The following is a 22,118-nucleotide window of genomic DNA, read 5'->3' on the forward strand; positions in this document are numbered from 1 at the left end:
CCCCGCCCCACCCCGGTGCATCTTGGGGACAGATGCTGCAGAAGTATCTTTTAAACATCTTTGGACACTCGAGCAGCAATTTAGCATGGCCACTCCACCTAACCTGCACATCCTTGGTAGGAAGCTTGAGCACCTGGAGGAAACAGCTATAGGGAGAACATGCAAACTCCACACAGTCACCGAAGACCAGAATCGAACCTGGGTCCTTGGTGCTGTGAGGCAGCAGTACTAACCATGTGCCACCGTGCCACCCCAAAGTCAGAGTTGGCAACCATACTAAGGCACCCATTTATTGAAAACAGCGAACAAGGAAAAAGTATGTGATACACATGATAAATAAAACTGGGATTCTTTACCAAACTGATGAACATCCAATAGATTTTAGGAGACTAATTTCAACTCGATGAAAACCCAAAGCTCACGCTTGGAAAGCCCCTACAGGAATCCTGCCTCAGTCAAGAGTTTACCTCTCAGTAAGAGGTGGAAATATCCCTCTCTGTCATCATCACAGCCATTGGTTAAATCAGCAGCACAGATAGTGACAGCAAGCCAGCCTCACACAGAGACTGACCCAAGAAAAAACTGACCAAGGCTGTGTTATAAATATGATATGGAAATGCCAGCGTTGGACTGGGATGGGCACAGTAAGAAGTCTCACAATACCAGGTTAAAGTCCTACAAGTTTATTTGGAATCACGAGCTTTCAGAGTGCTGCTCCTTCATCAGATGAGTGGACAGCGAGGTTTCACAAACACGGCAAATATAGACAGAGACACAATTGCAAGATAATGGTTGGAATGCAAATCACCGAGCAGAAACTGATAGCCAAGTCCCACATGCATGAGGATGGCCTCAACCGGGATTTTGGGTTTATGTCACACTATGTGTAACCCACACCATTTGGCCTGAACTTGCAAACTCCTACTAACCGTCCTGGCTTGAGACAATTCACACCTCTTTAACCTGTCATTATCCCCCGCTCCACTCACACTGTCTGTACTTGTCAAGATTTGATTACCCGAAAAGACTCACATTCCAACCATTATCTTGTGACTAATAATTTAACTTTAAATAATATTTCTTTAGGAAACCTACAATGCAACAAACATTTAAAAATTTCCCCTTTAATGGCTTTAATTGGCCTCATAATTCCATCGATACTGGCTCCCAAACAAACAATGAGAGTGGAGATCCCAGCGAGAGTAGTTAATTCAAGTACAGTAATTTTTGACGTATTGTTGATAATTTTATTGACAATTTTCTTTTTCATTTCAAGCTTATTTATTATTTTTTTATTAGTATCACAAGTCGGCTTACATTAACACTACAATGAAGTTACAATGAAAATCCTCTAGTCGCCACACTCCAACCCCTGTTCGGGTACACTGAGGCAGAATTTAGCATGGCCAATGCACCTAAGCAGCACTTCTTTCGGACTGTGGGAGGAAACCGGAGCACCCGGAGGAAACCCACGCAGTCACGGGGAGAATGTGCAGAGTCCACACAGACAGTGACCCAAGCCGGGAATCGAATCCGGGTCCCTGGTGCTGTGAGGCAGCAGTGCTAACCACTGTGCCACCCTGGGTATATGATTGATTATGTCTACACAGACTACGCAAGAAGCACCTCATTTCAATTCCATTGATTTGCTGTAGGTCAGTGAGGCTCTTGTGGTCACTTGTTTTGAGTTGTTGGCTTGTTTTGGCAATGTAGTAAGCTGTACGGAATACACGAGTGGTTGTTTCAAATGCCACTTGTTCACTTTTGGCATTCAGATTAAGAAGAGTTTCATTCTTATCCGTGGTTTGAATTTTTCCCAGTCTCCATATGACGTGCAGATTTCTTGTGTTGACTTATTTTTGCAGGGGCTCCTCTCCTCCAGCTCTTCTCTCTATTCTTTCTGGATGAGGATATTTCACGAGAGGCCGAGTTTCGAGAGGTGTTAACTCCTTGCTGAATACAGTTTCAAATTGGAAATGTCATGACGTACTGTGCACCAATGTTTACCACCCAAAACAAAGATTCAGTAATTTTTTATTTCTGAACTCCTCAAATGCCATTTTTGACCACACAGCAGGGTATGGCAGAGCCTCAGTTCCCTTACGTGGCAATTCAGCAGGTTCACTTTGTGGCGGCTCACTTGCCTCAGCTGTAAGTGTCAATGTTTATTTCACAGTGGATGATTTTATGGAAGCATCGAATCACAGAATCCCCACAGTGCAGAAGGAGACCATTTGGCCCATTGAGCCTGCAGCAACAACAATCCCACCCTATCCCCATCACGCCATGTTAATCCCCCTGACACTAAGGGGCAAATTACCATGGGTAATCAACCTAACTCACACATCTATGTTATCTGCGAGTTTTTGGCGTGTATATTATTGTTTTTTGAAATGTTTGAGGTTCATTCAAACCGCCCATGACAATAAGTAGTCCAGTTGTGGTGTACCAATTACTAAAGACAATTTATTAAAGAAAAGACAAATATACACGAACAGGACTATAATTATATAGGACACACAAACACAGTTTTATCTAGAAATTCCCCCTCCTACAAACTACATCCCCAATAACTGAACTCAGTAAGACATCCCCATTCCCCAAACAAAATCTACCCCAAACAAATCTATAAATTAGATCCAGATTATACATTTTCAGCTTGTTGCTGTTCTATTGGTCTATTCTTGTTCCTATTCTTCCTCATTGTTGAATCCCTTTAGTTAACCATAGGTGGATCAGATTTCCCAAGGAGATTTTAGTTGCTGCATAGAATATTGATTCATCAAGAAATAGTTGATTATCTACCGTCATTGCTTTTAATTTAATTTCTCAATCAACTTTAACCAATTTGCCCCTCACATCCATGCTCTATTTATTGTAAATACTTTGGTTTAGTTTAGTTAAAACCAGACAGCTATAAGGTACATATAAAAAGAAAGATGAGGATTGTCTTTGCTCCCAGTCAATGTAAAAGTGGAAGGATAATTTAAGTCTGGCTATTTTCTTTAATTTTGCCATCTCTTTTACTCCCCACAAAGACTGATGTACTGGGATATCACATGCAACAGGCCACTGCATGTGAGTAAGCCGAGATAATAGAATCATAGAATCCCTACAGTGCAGAAGGAGGCCATTCGGCCCATTGAATCTGCATTGACAACAATCCCACCCAGGCCCTAACCTTGAAACCCCACGTAATCCCCCTGACACTGAGGGGTAATCCCACCCAGACCTGTTCCCTGTAATCCCAAGTATTTACCCTGCTAATCTCCCTAACCGACACATCTTGGGACATTAGGGGGTAATTTAGCATGGCCAGTCCACCTAACCATGATGAATGTAGGTGGGTTAGCACAGCTGTCCTCACTCAGGGGATTTCCCGTGGGATAGTGATCCAAGTCTGAAATCCACTTCTCCACTCCCTACCCAAGAGCACTGAGGTCAGTCATGGTGCCCACGCTAATGCCTGGGTCAAGGCCAGTTAACCACACAGACTGTGGACTAAACCTGAGCCATGCCTAGTCTGTGTGACTCAACTCCTCACTGCCTTAAGCAGCTGAGACAGCTTATCATATTACAGTTCATAGTGAAATTGGAAACTGATTCTAAGGTGTTACATTTTTCAGAATCAACCCTTTCAGAACCAAGCATTGCTTTCAAATTAACATTGTGCTTATTAAATCAGTAATCAGGTTCAATGAGTAATTTTCCAATCTTCCCTGTTTTTGTCACCTCACCCTAGTAGCCATTTATTGCAAACCGAGCTATTCTAACATCAGGATCTTTTTAGCGGAGCACAATCATAGGATTTATTTGTTTTTTATAAGATTGTGTTCAGTTGTGATGACCCACACAACAGAACAGCCTGCCTTGACAATCTGGCACCTTTCCCAATCTTCAGGATGTTCCAAAGTGTTTTAGGCCAATAAAATACTTTTAAAGTGCAGCCACTGATGTAGCATCAGGAATGTGGCAGGAAACTTGAATAGAGCAAACTCCCACAAACAACAATGTGATCAGATCATCTGTTTTTGCGATGTTGGCTGAGGGACAAACATTGGCCAGGACACTGGGGATAATTCCACTGGGGAGTGGGATTTTTTTTACATCCTCCTGAAAGAGGAGATGAGGCCTGAATTTGACATCTCAGTCAAAAGATGGACCCGTATAGCATTTCCTCGGTGCCGTACTGAAACTCATTCTGGGAAAATCTAGAACTAGAGGGTCGCTGTTTAAAAATAAGACAGAGAGGAGGATAAAATCTTTCTCTCAAAATGTTGTGAGACTTTGGATTTCTCTTCCTCAAAAGGTGGTTGAGGCAGAGACTTTGAATATCTTTAAGGCAGAAGTACATAGAATCTTGATAAGCAGGGGGTGAAAGGTTATTGGGAATGCGGAGCTGATGTTACAATTAGATCAGCCATGATCCTATTGGAGAGCTGGACAGACTTGAGGGGCTGAATGGCCTACTCCTCCTAATTCATATGTTCATATATAGTAGGTGTGTTTTTCCACACTAAGATCACCTTGGACACATCCGTGCTGGATCTACTCAATTTTACGATGATCCCTTTGGTAATTTTCACCACTACCTCGGCCTTTCCATTTGACTGTGGATAGTGTGTGGACGATGTCTTATGCTGAATCTCCCAATCATTTGTGACGTGTCTGAATTCTGCAGTGAGGGCCATTGTCACTCATCACACTGTCAGGAATGTCATGATGATGAAGTGTGCCATCGCTTTCTCCCATCTCACTGGCAGTCATTGACGTCAGCTTCTCTACTCCCGGCAGTCCGAATAGTCGTTGACTGCAGCAAGATGATCAGTTCTGAAGAGAGTGAAAAGGTCAAACTTCAAGCTTCATCCATGGTCTGTCTGGGAGGTCCTGAGGCATTTAGCTTGCTTAGCTTGATGTTCATTACACGCACTGCACTGGCTGCTGTGGTCCTTCACCTAATTGCTCGTGTTTGACCAGGAGAGCACTTCACTTGCTTTCCTCAGACTAGAATCAATTCCTTGATGGCTTGCATGGATGTGCATCAGCATCTCATTTCTCATCTCTTTTGGGTGGCACAGTGGTTAGCACTGCTGCCTCACAGCTCCAGGGACCCAGGTTCAATTCCAGCCTCAGGTCACTGTGTGGAGTTTGCATGTTCTCCCTGTGTCTGCGTGGGTTTCCTCCGGGTGCTCCGGTTTCTTCCCACAGTCCAAAGATGTGTGGGTTATGTTGATTGGCCATGGTAAATTGCCCCTTAGTGTCAGGGGGTTTAGCAGGATAAATACATGAGGTTACGGGGATAGGGCTTGGGTAGGGTTGTTGTCAGCGCAGGCTCAATGGACTGAATGGCCTCCTTCTGCTCTTTAGGGATTCTATGATAGGGGTAATGGGGCAAATTTTCCCGTTCTACCCGCCACTGGAATCGTATCGGGTGAGGGGCGAACCATAGACCTTGGGAGGGATTTTCTGGTTTTGGGGTGAACGACGCTGGAGAATCCCGCCTAATGACTCTAGTTCCTTTGCACAAGATGTCATCTAAGGCAACCACTTCATCTCTGTCTGCCCAATACTCTCTTACACCAGGAGTGCCCTGGATGGTCTCAGGCCATCCTGTCAACACTACTTCCTGTAGCACTTGGAGTGTTGCACGCCATTGTGTAGTTTGCTTGATCTGAGCTGGATGCTTGTCTGTTAGATTCAACAGGGGGGAATATTTCCTGTCTTGCCCGCCATGGGAGTCGTAGCAGATGGGGGGGGCTGGACCATGCAAATATCCGTTGACCTTGGGCGGGAGTTCCTGGTTTTGGGGTGTGCACGGCTGGACAATCCCACTCAATGTCTCTGCTGGATTGCTGAAGGGTGAGGTAATGGAAGGATTTGAAAAGAAGGATGAGAATTTTTAAATTGCAATGTTGGGCAATGATGGGTGAATGGGACTTGGTACGAGTTAGGATACAGGCAGCAGGAATTTGGCAGACCTCAAGTTTATGCAGGATGTAAGATGGAAGGCTAGCCAGAGCAACATTAGAGTAGGCAGCTGCACTGGCACTGTGCCCTTTTACTCCAATAGCACCCTTCTTAGTCACCATTAACTCCAAAGTATCACCCTTCGTATATCCGGTCCTGCATTTAGTCCCAACCACCCATCTTCTCCATTCTTGCTGGGTCCCAATACACCATCATATTCAATTTAAAATCCATGTCTCCATCTTCAAACTTTTCCACAGCCTTGGCCCACTCTACATCTTTTGTGAATTGCCCCCATTCACCATATTCTTTGATTCTCTCCTATCTGGATCTTTGTGGCTCCCCTTTGCCCTTCTGTTGATAGCACAGCCTTTCCAGAACATCTTCCCTGAACCCTCTGCCTCCCCATTCTTTTCTTTGTCCTTATAAACATTCACACAACCCATTTTGTGGACCACACTTTTCATCAGCTGGTCTCAACTCTCTTGCATCACCTTGTACCATCTCAATTTTATAGTTTCTTCTCTCTCCTCACTCTGTAAATCACCCATCATAATGCATAAATGGTCTCCTTCAAGAGAAGCTACCCCATGTCAAATTTGCTCATGGCTCAGATAGTAATCCAGAAGTTATTATGTTTGTAGTTCTGCTTTGTAATTTAGCTCCCAGCTGCTCATACATCCTTAGCAGAACCTCTTTCTTAGTCCTGGCCATTTTGTTGGTAGCCACATGGAGCATGACATCTGGATCTTTCCCCTGCCACTTCAAGTTCCCCTCCAGCACCAAGTAGATATCCTTAATCCTGGCACCAGGCTGGCAACACAGCTTTCAGGCTTCACATTTACTTCCCCTCCCAAGTTCTGTAATTTCCTTCAATCTCACAACATTCCAAAATATTGGCACAAATCCTTTAATTCTGGCCTTTTGTGTTTTCCCAGTTATAATTGCTCCACCATTGGTGGTTGTGCCTTCAATTGCCCAGGCCTCACCCTCTGGAATTCCCTCTCTGCCTGTCTACCTCTTCACTCAAAGAGTTGTGAGTCTTTGTAATTCTTTCCTCTAAAGGATTTAGGGAGGAACTTTAAGAATATGACACCTCGGTGGCTGAAGGCACCGCCTCCATTGTGGGGCAAATGAAAAGGGGAAGAAGAATCAGAAGAAGAAAGATTTCCATGGAATTAGGTGCTGGGGAGGAGAGAGTTGGGTGAATGGGAGGTGTTCCTGAGCTGTAGGATGTTACAGATTATATTAGAAAACAAGGATAGAAATTTGAAGTATTAATGGACTGCTAGTCAATGTAGATCATCATAGAATCCCTACAGTGCAGAAGGAGGCCATTCGGCCCATCGAGTCTGCACCGACAACAATCCCATCCAGGTCCTATCCCCATAACTGCATGTATTTACCCTGATAATCCACGTATTTACCTTGCTAATCCCCCCGACACTAAGGATCAATTTAGCGTGGCCAATCCACCTAACCCGCACATCTTTGGAGTGTGGGAGGAAACTGGATCCCGTGGAGGAAACCCACACAGATACAGGGAGAATGTGAAAACGCCACACAGTCACCCGGGTCCCTGGCGCTGTGAGGCAGCCATGCTAACCACTGTGCCGCTCCGATTACTTGAATGTGTGTGGATCTGGATAGGAAATCGATATTGAAATTTCCAGCAGATGGAGAATGGAAGAATAGCCAGGGGAACATTTGAATAATCGAGCCTAGAGATCTAAAAAAATGCATGAGGGATTCACAAAAAGCAGAGGGCAGAGACATACATATCAGCAGAATATCAGACTGTAAGATCAGCTCTGAGCTGAACCATCTGATTGAACCTGAGATAGTGACAGGGGAAGTGGATGAAATCGCTGGCAGAGGCAGACTTTATAGTGGGGCCAAAGATAATGGGCGAGATTCTCTGGCCTCTCAGCTGTGTGTTTCCCTCTGCTGGGAGGTGGCGCATTGTTTGCTAGTGGTGGGATTCTCCGGTCCAGCTGCTGTCAATGGGAATTCCCATCAACGCCAGCCCATGCTGGCAGGAAACCCGCAGGCAGGGTTCCGCTGCTGGGGGGACTGGAGAATCCCACCGGTGTGAACAGCCGGAGAATTCTGGCAATGACTTTGTCTCCCAAATCCCTATCTGAAGTAAATTTCTGCTCATCAAAGATTTGGGGCAGAATTTTCATGTCCTGCCCGTCCCGGGAATCGTGGAGGGCGGGACACAGACCATGCAAAGGTCCGTTGACCTTGGGCGGGATTTTCCGTTGTTGGGGTGAGCGCGGCTGGAAAATGATGTCAGACAAGCAATCTGGCAATACAAGAGGCAGTGGATGGTTCGAGAGAGGTGGTGTTTAGGGCTGTGTGTCATTAGCACACACATAAAAGCTGAACACAAGTCTGTGGGTCGTCACCAAGGGTCAGAGGGGGAAGGGAAGGCCAATGTTAGATCTTTGAGAATCCCCAGTGGTAGTAGTCCAGGAATGAGAAGAGGAGCCATTGTTGGAGATGCTTTGGCTGCCACCATCATAGATTGGTGTGGAAACTTAAGCAAGGATCGTGTGATCAATCTAGAAAATGGAGAATGGTTGGAGGGGATGGAATTGCACGTGACAAAGGTTGCAGACAGTTTAAGAAGGATAAGGAGGATTAACATCTCAGTCTGAAAGAATGTTGCTTGTGACCTTGATGCTGTGTTAGAATCAGAAATCTGATTAGAGAGATAAGTGAGAAGAATTGCCAACTCTGGTTGAATGTATTTCATGATGTGGAGATGCCGGTGTTGGACTGGGGTAAACACAGTAAGAAGTCTCACAACACCAGTTAAAGTCCAACAGGTTTATTTGGTAGCACAAGCCACTATGCAGAAATTTGATGTCTGTGTCGATATGCGCGATCTTCTTGGAGATCCTCTCCACTTGGAGCCGACAGTTTGCGGTGTTGATGGTAGCCATGGTGTGGAGATGCCGACGTTGGACTGGGGTAAACACAGTAAGAAGTCTCACAACACCAGGTTAAAGTCCAACAGGTTTAGTGGCTTGTGCTACCAAATAAACCTCTTTTTTTAAATTTCAAAAATATACTTTATTCATTAAAAAACTCTCAAATAAACCATTGCAATACGACAAATCCAAAAATTACAAAACAGTGCAAAAAAGGTCATTTTTAAGTCCTATACAATGCTTATTTACACAACATTGCATTCATTACATTTCAAAACTTTAAACTATATACATACATCAGAGTTTACTGTGTGCTGTTATTTTTCAGGTTGGCACACAGTTACGCAGGCTGAGGGTATTCTGCAGTTACCCGGCCCTCGGTCTGCCTCGGTTGAGACGCTTTACACTGTGGCCTTTCCCCATTGTGCCTTTGCGGCGGCTGCCCCAAGCTTGAGCGCGTCCCTCAGCACGTAGTCCTGGACCTTGGAATGTGCCAGTCTGCAACACTCGGTCGAGGACAAATCTTTCAACTGGAAGATCAGCAAGTTTCGGGCGGACCAAAGTGCGTCCTTCACCGAGTTGATGACCCTCCAGCAGCAGTTGATATTTGTCTCGGTGTGTGTCCCCGGAAACAGCCCGTAGAGCACAGAGTCCTGCGTCACCGAGCTGCTCGGGACGAACTGCGACAAATACCACTGCATCTCACTCCAGACCTTCTTTGCAAAGGCACATTCCACAAGGAGGTGTGCGACTGTCTCATCAGCCCCGCAGCCGCTTCGAGGGCAGCGTGCGGTGAGGTTGAGACCTCGAGCGTGCATAAAGGATCTGACGGGGAGTGCCCTTCTCACCACCAGCCAAGCCAGGTCTTGGTATTTGTTTGTGAGTTCTGGTGATGAGGCATTCTGCCAGATGACACTGACTGTCTGCTCAGGGAATCATCCGACAGGATCTGCCGTCTCCTTTTCTCTCAGGGCCTCAAGGACATTACGTACTGACCACTGCTTGATCGCCATGTGGTCAAGGGTGTGTTTGCGGAAAAATTTCTCCACGAAGGACAGGTGCTGCGGTACGGTCCAACTACTTGGAGCGTTCCACGGCAATGTGGCCAGACCCATCCTCCGCAACACTTGGGACAGGTAGAACCTCAAAAAGTAAACCTGTTGGACTTTAACCTGTGAGACTTCTTACTGTGAATGTATTTCCAGAGCTTTCAGCACATGACCTGTTTCCTATAATCTTTCTCCTTCACCTTTCCATTTCTAATAAATGCATTCTAATAAATTGAAAAAATCTCACAATGTTCTCTAACATTCCTATATTTTTTATTCTCCTGTTTTCTTTGCAGCAGTGTCCACATTAATTTTTAATTCATGGGAAACACTAAGATAATCATGGATTCATTTTAGAAAGTGTGTGTGAAATTAGACACTGGATGAGTGGAGAGGATTAGGCTTGGCTCTAAGGTCATCTATCTAGTGTGCCATGAAACTCGAGCCCAGATTTTTTTGATTTATATTGTTACAACGTCCATAATAACTCATTAAGGTCAAGGTTAAGGTCAAAATTGAAATGGCACCAGTCAGAAAATCTAGATTTCCACTGTCCACTCTCAAATTAGCAACAGATTCCTGCTGAATTATCAGTAAAGAAACTAGTACCCAAGAACATAACCTCAAAAAATTAATTTTACAGGAGGAAAGGAAATTGTGAAGAACAAGGAAACTATGGCCAAAGTCTTTATTACTCTTTCCTAGACATTAGCCCAAACATTTTCTCAACACACCAGCACTACTTTCTTCCATTCCACTTTATATAGCAGCGCCACTCCGCGGCCGGAGGACCCATTCCCCACTGCAGCGCCACTCTGCGGCCGGAGGACTCATTCCCCACTGCAGCGCCACTCTGCGGCCGGAGGACTCTACGCACAGTAGCGCCACCCCCCCCCCCCCCGGCTGGAGGATAATTCTCTGCCGCAGCACCACTCCGTGGCCGGAGGACTCATTCCCCGCTGCAGCGCCACCCCGCGGCAGGAGGACTCGTCTCCACCACAGCGCCACCCCATGGCCGGAGGACTTATTCCCACCGCAGCGCCGAGTATTCGTCCCACGGCAGCGTCACCCCAAGGCCGGAGGCCTTATCGCCACTGCAGTGCCACCCCGAGGCCGGAGGACTCATCCCCACCGCAGCGTCCCCTCGCGGCCGGAGGACTCTCCCCATAGCAGCGTCACCCTGCGACCGGAGGACTCGTCTGAGGCGCAGCGCCTCTCCGCGACTGGAGGAACCGACATCACATCCTGTTCCAGCGGCTCTGAAGTGGACCTTCTGATGGAAACAGCGAGAAATCGCCCCCGTCAGTTGAGAAGACGGCCATCGCCGTGTCAGTAACGCCGGCCACTGTCAGCTTGTCCCGCGGGGAGGGTGCCTGGCAGTCTGGCCTGAAGCCGGCAATCGGCGCCGTGGCCTGTCGGAGGGAGCGGGGCCTGGGCTTGACGTGGAGCTGCAGCCCGGTGGGCACGGCTGCAAAGCTGGAGCAGGTGAATGTGGGAGGGCGGATCTCATCCTCCCTCCCTTTAATATTCTTCAGGTCGCGGCTCTAAATAAATAACATCGAAACCCGGGGGGAGAGAATACTGTGATTGAAATTGTCCCAGTCACTGTGTCCCTGTCACTGTGTCCCTGTCACTGTGTCCCAGTCACTGTGTCCCAGTCAGGGTGGAGGCACTGGCCTGGGTGGCACTGGCCTGGGAGGCACTGGCCTGGCGGGCACTGGCCTGGGTTGCACTGGTTTGGGTGGCACTGGCCTGGGAGGCACTGACCTGGGTGGCACTGGCCTGGGAGGCACTGACCTGGGTGGCACTGACCTGGGTTGCACTGGTTTGGGAGGCAGTGGCCTGGGAGGCACTGGCCTGGCAGGCACTGGCCTGGGTGGCACTGGCCTGGGTGGCACTGGCCTGGGTGGCACTGGCCTGGGAGGCACTGGCCTGGGAGGGACTGGCCTGGGAGGGACTGGCCTGGGAGGGACTGGCCTGGGAGGGACTGGCCTGGGAGGGAGAGCTGTGTGGATTCCCCAGAGTACTGGGGAGACTTGTCTTGTATTCATTTGGAGATTGTTGGGGTGATGAGTTTGAGATGACTCAGGATTTGATCAGGGAGGTGGAAACTATTTCCTTTGGTGCTGAGACTGCCAGGCTGGTTAGTGGTGATCTGAGTGGGACAGATCCTCCTATTCCTGCCCCCAGGAGCTATTGACAGCTGGAAACACCTTTACTCGACCCTTGTCTATTCCTCTGGACTCCTGGCTGCTCCCCCCACATTGTACTTTCCACCAGCCTGACCCAAACCCTCACCCTCTGTCCCCCACCTGGCACAAAGTCCCGCTCACCGATCACCATTGACCCAACCCCCCCCCCGGGGTCTGCCTTTGCCTCAGTTTTAAAAACCTCATCTATGTTTTAACATCTCTTCACACTCTCCTCCCACCCCTGACCTTACAACACTCTGCTCAGTTGGCTGGACAGCTGGTTAGTGATGCAAAGCGACGCCAACAGCGTGGGTTCAATTCTCAGCACCGGCTGAGGTTATTAGATGGAGAATCATTGAATCCCTACAGTGCAGAAGGGGGCCATTCGGCCCATCAGGTCTGCACCGACCACAATCCCACTCAGGCCCTATCCTCATAACCCCATGTATTTCCCCTTTTAATCTCCCTGACACTAAGGGGCAATTTAGCATGGCCAATCAACCTAACCTGCACATCTTTGGACTGTGGAAGGAAACTGGAGCACCTGGAGGATAGCCACGCAGACACGGGGAGAACGTGCAAACTCCACACAGTCACCCGAGGCCATAATCAAACCTGGGTTCCTGGTGCTGTGAGGCAGCAGTGCTAACCACTGTGCCACCCCTAATTCATGAAGACCCTGCCTCCTTAACCTTGCCGATCGCCTGAGGTGTGGTGATCTCCAGGTTAAATCACTACCAGTCACAGCCCTGTGGTCATCTGGGACTGTGGTGATTTTACCTTGATGACACACTCTGTGTTCTGCCAATTCTGGCCGCTCGTGCATCCCTATTTTAATTGCTCTACCATTGGCAGCTGTGTTTTCAGTTGCCTTAGCCTATAAAATCTGGAATTCCACCCATAAACCTCCCTATCTCCTTACCTCTCTTCCCTCCTTCAGGAATTTCCTTCAAACCCAGCTCTTTGGTCATCTTTCCTAATATTTCTTTATGTGGCTCAGTGTCAAATTTTGTTTAGTAATGCTTGTGTGAAATGCCTCTCAGATAATTTGCTATGTTAAAGGTGATAAGTGCAAGTTGTTGTAAATTTTTGCTGACATCATTTTATTTGCTTTTATTTTATAGACTCTCTTTTTTGTGCTGACTCCTCCAATGCCACTCGCCCTCTTGGTTTGGTCAACTGCCAGTTTGTCTAATTTGCTTTGCATATGTGAATTCAAATATGTTAATGTAAATTAGAAACAGCCCCAAACTGAGTCCTGACAATTCTTCAAACAGCTATCTGTTTTACATCCATTAGCTAATATATCCAATTTCCAGGGATTATTGTGAATTCTACAGCTTTAAATTTAACGGGTAAGCCTTTTAGATTTAAATAGTCTGAGCTAAAAAAAAAAGTGGATTTGAACACATACCCAAGTTGACACCCCTGTTCAGTACTGAGGGAATGCTGCTTTGTCATATTTTTTGGAAGGCAGTTTTTTTGGATGTGTCTGTTCTTTTAGATGGATGTTAAAGACCTAATGACACCTTCTAAGAAGAACAGCGGAGTGCCCCTGGTGTACTGCCCAATTTATCCCACATTAAAGTACACCAGTAATTGATCAGATGGATTATCTGATCCGGCGGCACGGTGGCACAGTGGTTAGCACTGCTGCCTCACAGCGCCAGGGACCCGGGTTCGATTCCCGGCTTGGGTGACTGTGTGGAGTTTGCACATTCTCCCAGTGTCTGCATGGGTTTCCTCCGGGTGCTCCGGTTTCCTCCCACAGTCCAAAGATGTGCGGGTTAGGTGCGTTGGCTGTGCTAAATTGCCCTTCGTGTCCCAGGATGCGTAGGTTGGAGGGATTAGCAGGGTAAAGATGTGAGATTACGGGTATAGGGCCTGGGTGGGATTGTGGTCAGTGCAGATTTGATGAGCCAAATGGCCTGTAGGGATTCTATGATGATCATTTATCTCATTGGTGTTTGAGCTTGCTGGGCACAAGTTGTTTCAAGTGCTTTCTCAGGTCTATGATTTGATTTATTATTGTCACATGTATTAGTATACAGTGAAAAGTCTTGTTTCTTGCACGCTATACAGACAAAGCATACCATACATAGAGAAGGAAATGAGACAGTGCAGAATGTAGCGTTACAGTCATAGCTAGGGTATTGAGAAAGATCAACTTAATACGAGGAAGGTCCATTCAAAAATCTGATAGCAGCAGGGAAGGAGCTGCTCTTGAGTCGGGTGGGTACATGACCTCAGACTTTTGTATCTTTTTCCTGATGGAAGAAGGTGGTAGAGAGTAATCATGTTGCGTGGGGTCCTTAATTATGCTGGCTGCTTTTCCAAGGCAGCTGGAAGTGTAGACAGAGTCAATGGATGAGAGGCTGGTTTGAGTGATGGAATGAGCTTCGTTCATGATCCTTTGCAGTATCTTGCAGTCTTGGACAGAGCAGGAGCCATACCAAGCTGTGATACAACCAGAAAGAATGCTTCCTATGGTGCATCTGTAAACGTTGGTGAGAGTCGTGGAGGGCGTGCTATATTTCCTTAGCCTTCTGAGAAAGTAGAGGCATTGGTGAGCTTTCTTAACTATAGTGTTGGCATGGAGGGACCAGGACAGGTTGTTGGTGATCTGGACACCTAGGAACATGAAGTTCTCGACCATTTGACCCACTACACACAGAAAAGTAGCACCTTTGAATTTTTAAACTCTGCATTACAACGCTGACAATGTTTCAAAACTACTTCATTGGCTGTAAAGTGGTTCAGGATGTACTGAGGTCAGGGATGGTGCTGGATGAATAAAAGCTTTTGTTATTTGGCCTGATTGGCTCCTGGTCCAACAATGTCTTGACTTTAAAATTCTCGTCCTTGTTTTCAGATCCTTTTGTAGCCTCGCCCCTCGCCATCTCTGCAATCTTCACAAGCCCCATGATCCTCTGAGATCTCTCTGCACCTCTAAATCTGAGTCCTGAATTTTAATCGCTTCACCGTTGGTGGATATGCCTTTGCTGCCTGGGCCCCAAACTCTGAAATTCCCTCCCAAAACCTCTCTTTCAAGACCTTTTCTCCTTGTAACCTACCTCATTGAGCAAGGTTTTCATCGACCCTCTTAATGTTGCTTCAGTGTCAAATTTTGCTTCATAAAGCTCCTGTGAAGTACCTTGGGACATTTTATTACATCCAAGGTGCTATATAAATCTAAATTGTTGTCTTTATGGGCTGGGTTGGTTAATGCCCTTACCACAGAGCAATTAAAAGGACAACATGGCTATTGTTAACACTGCAACAACATCAAACTTATTAACAGTTCAATATTTGTAAAGACATTTGCTGCTGGTTTATAAAAGGTTCGGTCTCATTCTTATGATGATATCATAGTAACCAATATTCTAGAATGATTTGAAGGTTTAATCCCATTGTACGGTAACAGTGTTGTCACTGGGGTGATGTTTTTGTAATTTATCTCCATTTGAGCTGTGAAAAACACCCAGCAATCTGATTATAATGTCAGTGTTCAGCTTTAAATCAGATTCCAGGCTCCTTGTGCTTGCTGCTAGTGTTCCGGCTGTAAAGTCTGGTTCACACAGCCCAATGAATCAACAGGTGTACCAATAGCAGACACTGATGCGATTTAACAGCAGAGATATCAGGAGCTGACTCACCAAAATGGCCTCATGAAATCCAATTTAATAAAAAGGAAGTTCAGATCATGTGCTTCCAATTTAGGATGCTTCTTGAGAGAGAGCATTTGAGCAACAAAACTCTGGTGCAGCATTAGTAGATATGGGTCTGTCTCTGTATAACACTGGGGTACAGTACTGGTGGGTACAGGTCTGTCCCTGTATAACACTGGGGTACAGTACTGGTGGGTACGGGTCTGTCATTATATAACAATGGGGTACCGTACTGATGGTGGGTACAGGTCTGTCCCCGTATAACACTGGGGCACAGTGCTGGTGGGTACAGGTCTGTCACTATATAACACTGGGGTACAGTACTGGTGGGTACAGGTCTGTCATTATATAACAATGGGGTACAGTACTGATGGTGGGTACAGGTCTGTCCCCGTATAACACTGGGGCACAGTGCTGGTGGGTACAGGTCTGTCACTATATAACACTGGGGTACAGTACTGGTGGGTACAGGTCTGTCACTGTATAACACTGGGGTACAGTACTGGTGGGTGCAGGTCTGTCACTGTATAACACTGGGGCACAGTGCTGGTGGGTACAGGTCTGTCACTATATAACACTGGGGTACAGTACTGGTGGATACAGGTCTGTCACTATATAACACTGGGATACAGTACTGGTGGGTACAGGTCTGTCACTGTATAACACTGGGGTACAGTACTGGTGGGTACAGGTCTGTCACTGTATAACACTGGGGTACAGTACTGGTGGGTACAGGTCTATCACTGTATAACATTAGAGTACAGTAGTGGTGGGTACAGGTCTATCACTGTATAACATTAGGGTACAGTAGTGGTGGGTACAGTCTGTCTCTGTATAACTCTGAGGTACAGTACTGGCTTATATGGGTGTGTTAATCATTGAGTAGCATTCAGTTAAATCCTGTGTGTTCTCATTGTGGTCTTAGCTTCACTTTTATGCCTGCCCCGACAAACTCCCTTGGAGATCAAAAATCTGCCTAACTTGGCCTTAAATATATTCAATGACCCAGCCTCCATTGCTTTCTGAGGTAGAGAATTCCAAAGTTTAATGATCCTCTGAGAGAAGAAATTCCTCCCGGGGCCATTATTTATTCTGAAACTATGCCGCCTCATTCTCGGTTTCCCCACATGGATAAACATCTACACTGTCAAGTCCCATCAGAATCTTGTGTGTTTCAATAAGACCAGCTCTCGTTCTTCTAAACTCCACTGAGTATAGACTCAACCTTTCCTCAGAAGTAAGCCCCTTCATCTAGGAATCACCTAGTGAACCTTCTATGAACTGCTTCTAATGCAAGTATATATTCCTTCTTCAATAGGAAGACCAGATCTGTACACAGTACTCTGTGTGGCCTCACCAACCCTTTATACTCCCCTACTTTTATATTCCATCCTTTCACGATGTTGGCCAACGTTCCATTTGCCATCCTAATTACTTGCTGTACCTGCATGGTAACATTTTTGCTGTAGTCTCTCCCCGTTTAAATAATATTCTGTAGCACAGTGGTTAGCACTGCTGCCTCACAGTGCCAGGGACCCGGGTTCAATTCCCGGCTTGGGTCACTGTGTGTGTGGACTTTGCACGTTTCCCCGTGTCTGCATGGGTTTCCTCCGGGTGCTCCGGTTTCCTCCCACGGTCTGAAAGACGTGCTGGTTAGGGTGCATTGACCCGAACAGGCACTGGAGTGTGGCGACTAGAGGATTTTTACAGTAACTTCATTGCAAGGTTAATGTGAGCCTTACTTGTGACTAATAAATAAACTTTAACTTTTAAAAAAGTTTTTAAAGTTTATTTATTAGTCACAAGTAGGCGTGCATTCACACTGCAATGAAGTTACTATAAAAATCCCCTAGTCCCCACACTCTGGCAAGTGTTTGAGTATACTGAGGGAGAATTTAACATGGCCAATCCACCTAACCAGCTTTGGAGTGTGGGAGGAAACCGGAGCACCTGGAGGAAACCCACGCAGACACGGGGAGAATGTGCAAACTCCACACAGACAGTGACCCAAGCTGGGAATCAAACCCGGGTCCCTGGTGCTGTGAGGCAGCAGTGCTAACCACTGTGCCACCGTGCCGCCCCTTTTCTGTTCTTCCCAAAGTGAACAACCTCATATTTTCTCATGTTATACTCCATTAGCCAAATCACTGCACCTCTCTCTATCTCCTTGCAGACTCTGTACGTTCTCCTCACAACTTAAATTACAGCTGACCTGCAACTCACCTCCATTTTCTCACCTTTGCTCCGTATCATTTGATAATATTACCAAACAGAAATCTATTGATCTCAATTTTGAAAGTTCTCATTGTTCCAACATCCATAGCTGTTGGCAGAGAGAGCTCATCATTTCTACTACCTTTTGTGTGAAATTTAGCTTTCTGGTTTGGCTTCTGATTGCCCTGACTCTAATTTTAGCGTTATGTCCCCTTGAGCTTAATTCCCCCACCAGCGGAAATAGTTTCTCTGTATCCACACTAATTCTAAAGAATTTTATCAGTTCACCATTCCATATCATGTATTCAAAGGAGTAGTTCATGCAACTAATCCCATAATTTAACCCTCTAAGCCCTGGTGAATCTGTCTACAAGCCAGTATATCCTTCCTGAGGTGCAGTGCCTGGAACAGTATTTCAGATGTGATCTGGTCAAAACCCTGTGCAACTGAAGAATAATTTCCTTGCCTTTGTACTTCAGTCCCCTTGAGATAAAGGCCAACATTCCCTAATCCTTTCAATTGTTTTTGACTCTGAAAACTAGCTTTTAGTGATTTATGTACTTGAAATCCCAAATCTCTTCACACCTCCCCTCGTTTCTCACTATTTAGGAAATGCTCTGCTTTATCTTTTCTGGCTCTATCTGCACTATTTAATGTCCCTCCTAACTTGGTGACATCTGTATACTTGGAGATATAACTCACTATTCCTTCAGTTAAATTACACATGAACATACAAATTAGGATCAGGAGTAGGCCATTTGGCCCTTCGAGCTTGCTTCACCATTTGATAAGATCATGGCTGATCTGATTTTGGCCCTTGTGGCCTCAACTCCATGTTCTGCCACCTATCCCCAATACCCTTTGACTCGCTTGTTAGTCAAGAATCTATCCACCTCTGCCTCAGAGAGACAAGCCCAGAATAAAGGCCTGTTAGATGTAGTGGTTATACCATATGGAGCATGCATCTGGGATTGGGGGAGGAGAGGGGAGGGTGCTGCCTGTGAAATATACCTCTGACAGTGGGCAGCACAATGGTTAGCTGCACCAGTGCCTCACAGCACCAGGGACCCGAGTTCAATTCTGACCTTGGCTGACTGTGGAGTTTGCACGTTCTCCCCATGTCTGCATGAGTTTCCTCCAGGTGCTCCAGTTTCCTACTACGGCCCTCTGAGAGAAAATTCTTGTCATCTCCATCTTAAGTTAATGCCCTAGTTCTAGTCTCTCCCACAAGGGGAAACATCCTTTCAGCATCTACCCTGTCAAGAACCCTCAGATGGTTGGTTAGCTCAGTTGATTGGAAAGCTGGTTTGTGATGCAGAGCAATGCCAACCTTGCGGGTTCAATTCCCATACTGGCTGAGGTTATTCATAAAGACCTGCCTTCTCGACCTTGCCCCTTGCCTGAGGTATGGTGATCCTCAAGTTAAATCACCACCAGTCAGCTGTCTTCCTCAAAGGGGAAAGCGGCCTTTGGTCATCTGGGACCATGGTGACATTACCTTTTAACTTACCCCTCAGAATCTTGCATGTTTCAATGAGATCACCTCAGGCCCATACTTTCCTCATAACACCCCCCAGGAATCAGCCATGTCAACTTTCTCTGAACTGCATCCAATACAGTTCTGCCCTTGAATAAGGAGGCCTAACCCTTTCACAATACTCCTGATGTGGTCTCAGCGCTGCCCTGTACAACTGTAGCAAAGCATCCCTACATTCTATTACATTTCCCTTACAATAAACAACATTCCATTTCCTTCCTATTCACTTGCTGTAGCTGCATATTAACTTTTGTGATTCATGTACCCAGATCCCTCTGAGTTCTGCAATCTCTCTCCATTTTCTGTTCTTCCTGCCAAAATGGACTAGTTCATTTTACCACATTATCCTCCATCTGCCAATTTTTTTCTCACTCGCTTCATCTATCAACGCCCTTTACAGATTCCTTATGTCATCTTCACAAGCTACTTTCCTGCCTATCTTTGTGGCATCAGCAAATTTAGAAACCATACAATTGGTTCCATAATCCAAGTCATTGATATAAATTATAATGAGTGAAGGCCCAAACAATGATCGTTGTGACAGTCCAGTCATTACATCCTGCCAACCCGAAAATGACCCATTTTTGCCTACATTTTGTTCCCTGTTAGTTAACCAATGTCTATGCTAATATAGTACCTGCTACACCATGAGCTCTTATTTTGTGCAGTAACTTTTGATGTGACACTTGCTCAGTGCCTTCTGTTAATCAAAATGCACTTCATCCACATGTTCCACTTTATCAACATTGTTTCCTACTTTCTCAGAGAACTCCAATAATTTAGTCAACGATGACTTCGCTTTTGCAAAACCATGTTGACTGTGCCTGATTGCATTGAGATTTTCCAAGTGCCCCGCCATAACTTCCTTAATAATAGATTCCTGCATTTCCCAAGACAGATATAGTTTCTGCTTTCTGTCTCCCTTTTTTGTTGACTAGAAAAAGATGGAATACATTTAGTACATTTTTCATAAGTTATAGAAAATGCTGAATCATTCATATATTAATAGAACTGTCATCAACTTCATGTGGTAGACACAAAAATATTACGCTTGGTTGGACGCAATGGGAGTGCATGGCTCTCAGAGTCAATGTTGTGTGCAATCAGCACGCACCTCACTTCACTTGCCTTTGCTTTACATGTGAATCACTTCAGCCATACTGGTAGGAAAAAAGTATGTGGATGGAAACCAGCAGAATGTGGCAACTCTGCGCATGGGCAACGGTCAACAACATGTCCTGTGGGCTACACTCAGAACCCAGATGGGCCGCATGTGGCCCCACCACTTTTCTATAGTGAAGATTGACAGAAATTCATCTGCCATTTTCTTATTTTCCATTATCAATGCCCTAGTCTCACCATCCTGGGGATTACCATTGATCAGAAACTTAACTGGACTAGCCGTATAAATACTGTGGTTCCTGGAATAGGTCAAAGGCTAGGAATCCTGTGGAGAGTAATTCGGCTCCTGACTCCCAAAGCCTGTCCACAATGTACAAGGCACAAGTCAGGAGTGTAATGGAATACTCTCCACCTGCTTGGATGAGTGCAGCTCTAACAACACTCAGGAAACTTGACACCATCCAGGACAAAGCAGGCTGCTTGACTGGCATCTCCAAACCCACGACCACTATCATCTAGAAGGACAAAGGCAGCAGATATATAGGAACACCACCACCTGGAGGTTCCCCACCAAGCCACTCACTGTTCTGACTTGGAACTATATAATCGTTCCTTCACTGTCACTGAGTCAAAATCCTGGAATTCCCTTCCTAACAGCACTGTGGATGTACCTACACGTGGACTGCAGCGGTTCAGGAAGGCAGTTCACCACCACCTTCTCAAGGGCGGTTAAAGATTGGCAATAAAGGCTGGTCTAGCCAGCAACATCCACATCCCTTGAATAAAGAAAGAGTCTCTGGAGGACCAAGGCTCACTTTCCTGCATGAGTGAAGGATGCCATTCAAGTGGTGAGAGTGAAGAGGAATGTGGTACAGATAGGAGACAATATAATGAGGGGAATAAATATTGTTCACTGTAGTCACGACTGGGAACTGGCAGACCCGTTTTTTAAAAATTCATTCATGGGATGTGGGTGTCGCTGGCTGGCCAGCATTTATTGCACGTCCCTAGTTGCCTGAGGGCAGCTGAGAGTCAACCACGTTGTTGTGGCTCTGGAGTCACATGTAGGTCAGATTTCCTTCCCTAAAGGACATTAGTGAACCAGATGGGCTTTTCCGACAATCGACAATGGTTTCATGGTCATCAGTAGATCCTTAATTCCAGATTTTTAAAATTGAATTCAAATTCCACCATCTGCCGTGGCATGATTTGAACCCAGGTCCGAAGAACCTACCACTGTCCTCCATTCTCTGTGTCCTGTTTTGTAGCAAGCTTTCTACCCATTCTGCTTATTGCCTCATCTCAACATCTCTAATCTTAGTCATGAGTTTACAATTCAGAATCTTATCAAAGGCTTTTAGAAATTCAAATATATTACGTCTACTCCATTCCTTTTATTTACTCTTTGTCATTTTTTCTAAATATTTAGT

General features: G+C 45.9%; 1 protein-coding gene and 1 long non-coding RNA gene across 4 annotated transcripts in view; one reads left to right on the forward strand and one right to left on the reverse strand.

The window, feature by feature from the left end:
• Positions 1 to 22,118, reverse strand: part of LOC144503867 (uncharacterized) — a 208,978-nt gene that overhangs the window by 129,076 nt on the left and 57,784 nt on the right. The window lies entirely within an intron of this gene.
• LOC144503866 (islet cell autoantigen 1-like protein) overlaps positions 11,158 to 22,118 on the forward strand; it is a 106,291-nt gene continuing 95,330 nt past the window's right edge. For 2 of the 3 annotated variants that reach the window (XM_078228871.1, XM_078228873.1), the window contains exon 1: positions 11,158 to 11,440. The gene's annotated coding sequence lies outside the window, so the exon portion shown is untranslated. Of the gene's footprint in view, positions 11,441 to 13,271; positions 13,503 to 22,118 lie in introns of all 3 variants that reach the window. The other variant, XM_078228872.1, reaches the window with a different exon arrangement.

Source organism: Mustelus asterias, chromosome 14, assembly GCF_964213995.1.
Source record: "Mustelus asterias chromosome 14, sMusAst1.hap1.1, whole genome shotgun sequence".
Classification (NCBI taxonomy): domain Eukaryota; kingdom Metazoa; phylum Chordata; class Chondrichthyes; order Carcharhiniformes; family Triakidae; genus Mustelus; species Mustelus asterias.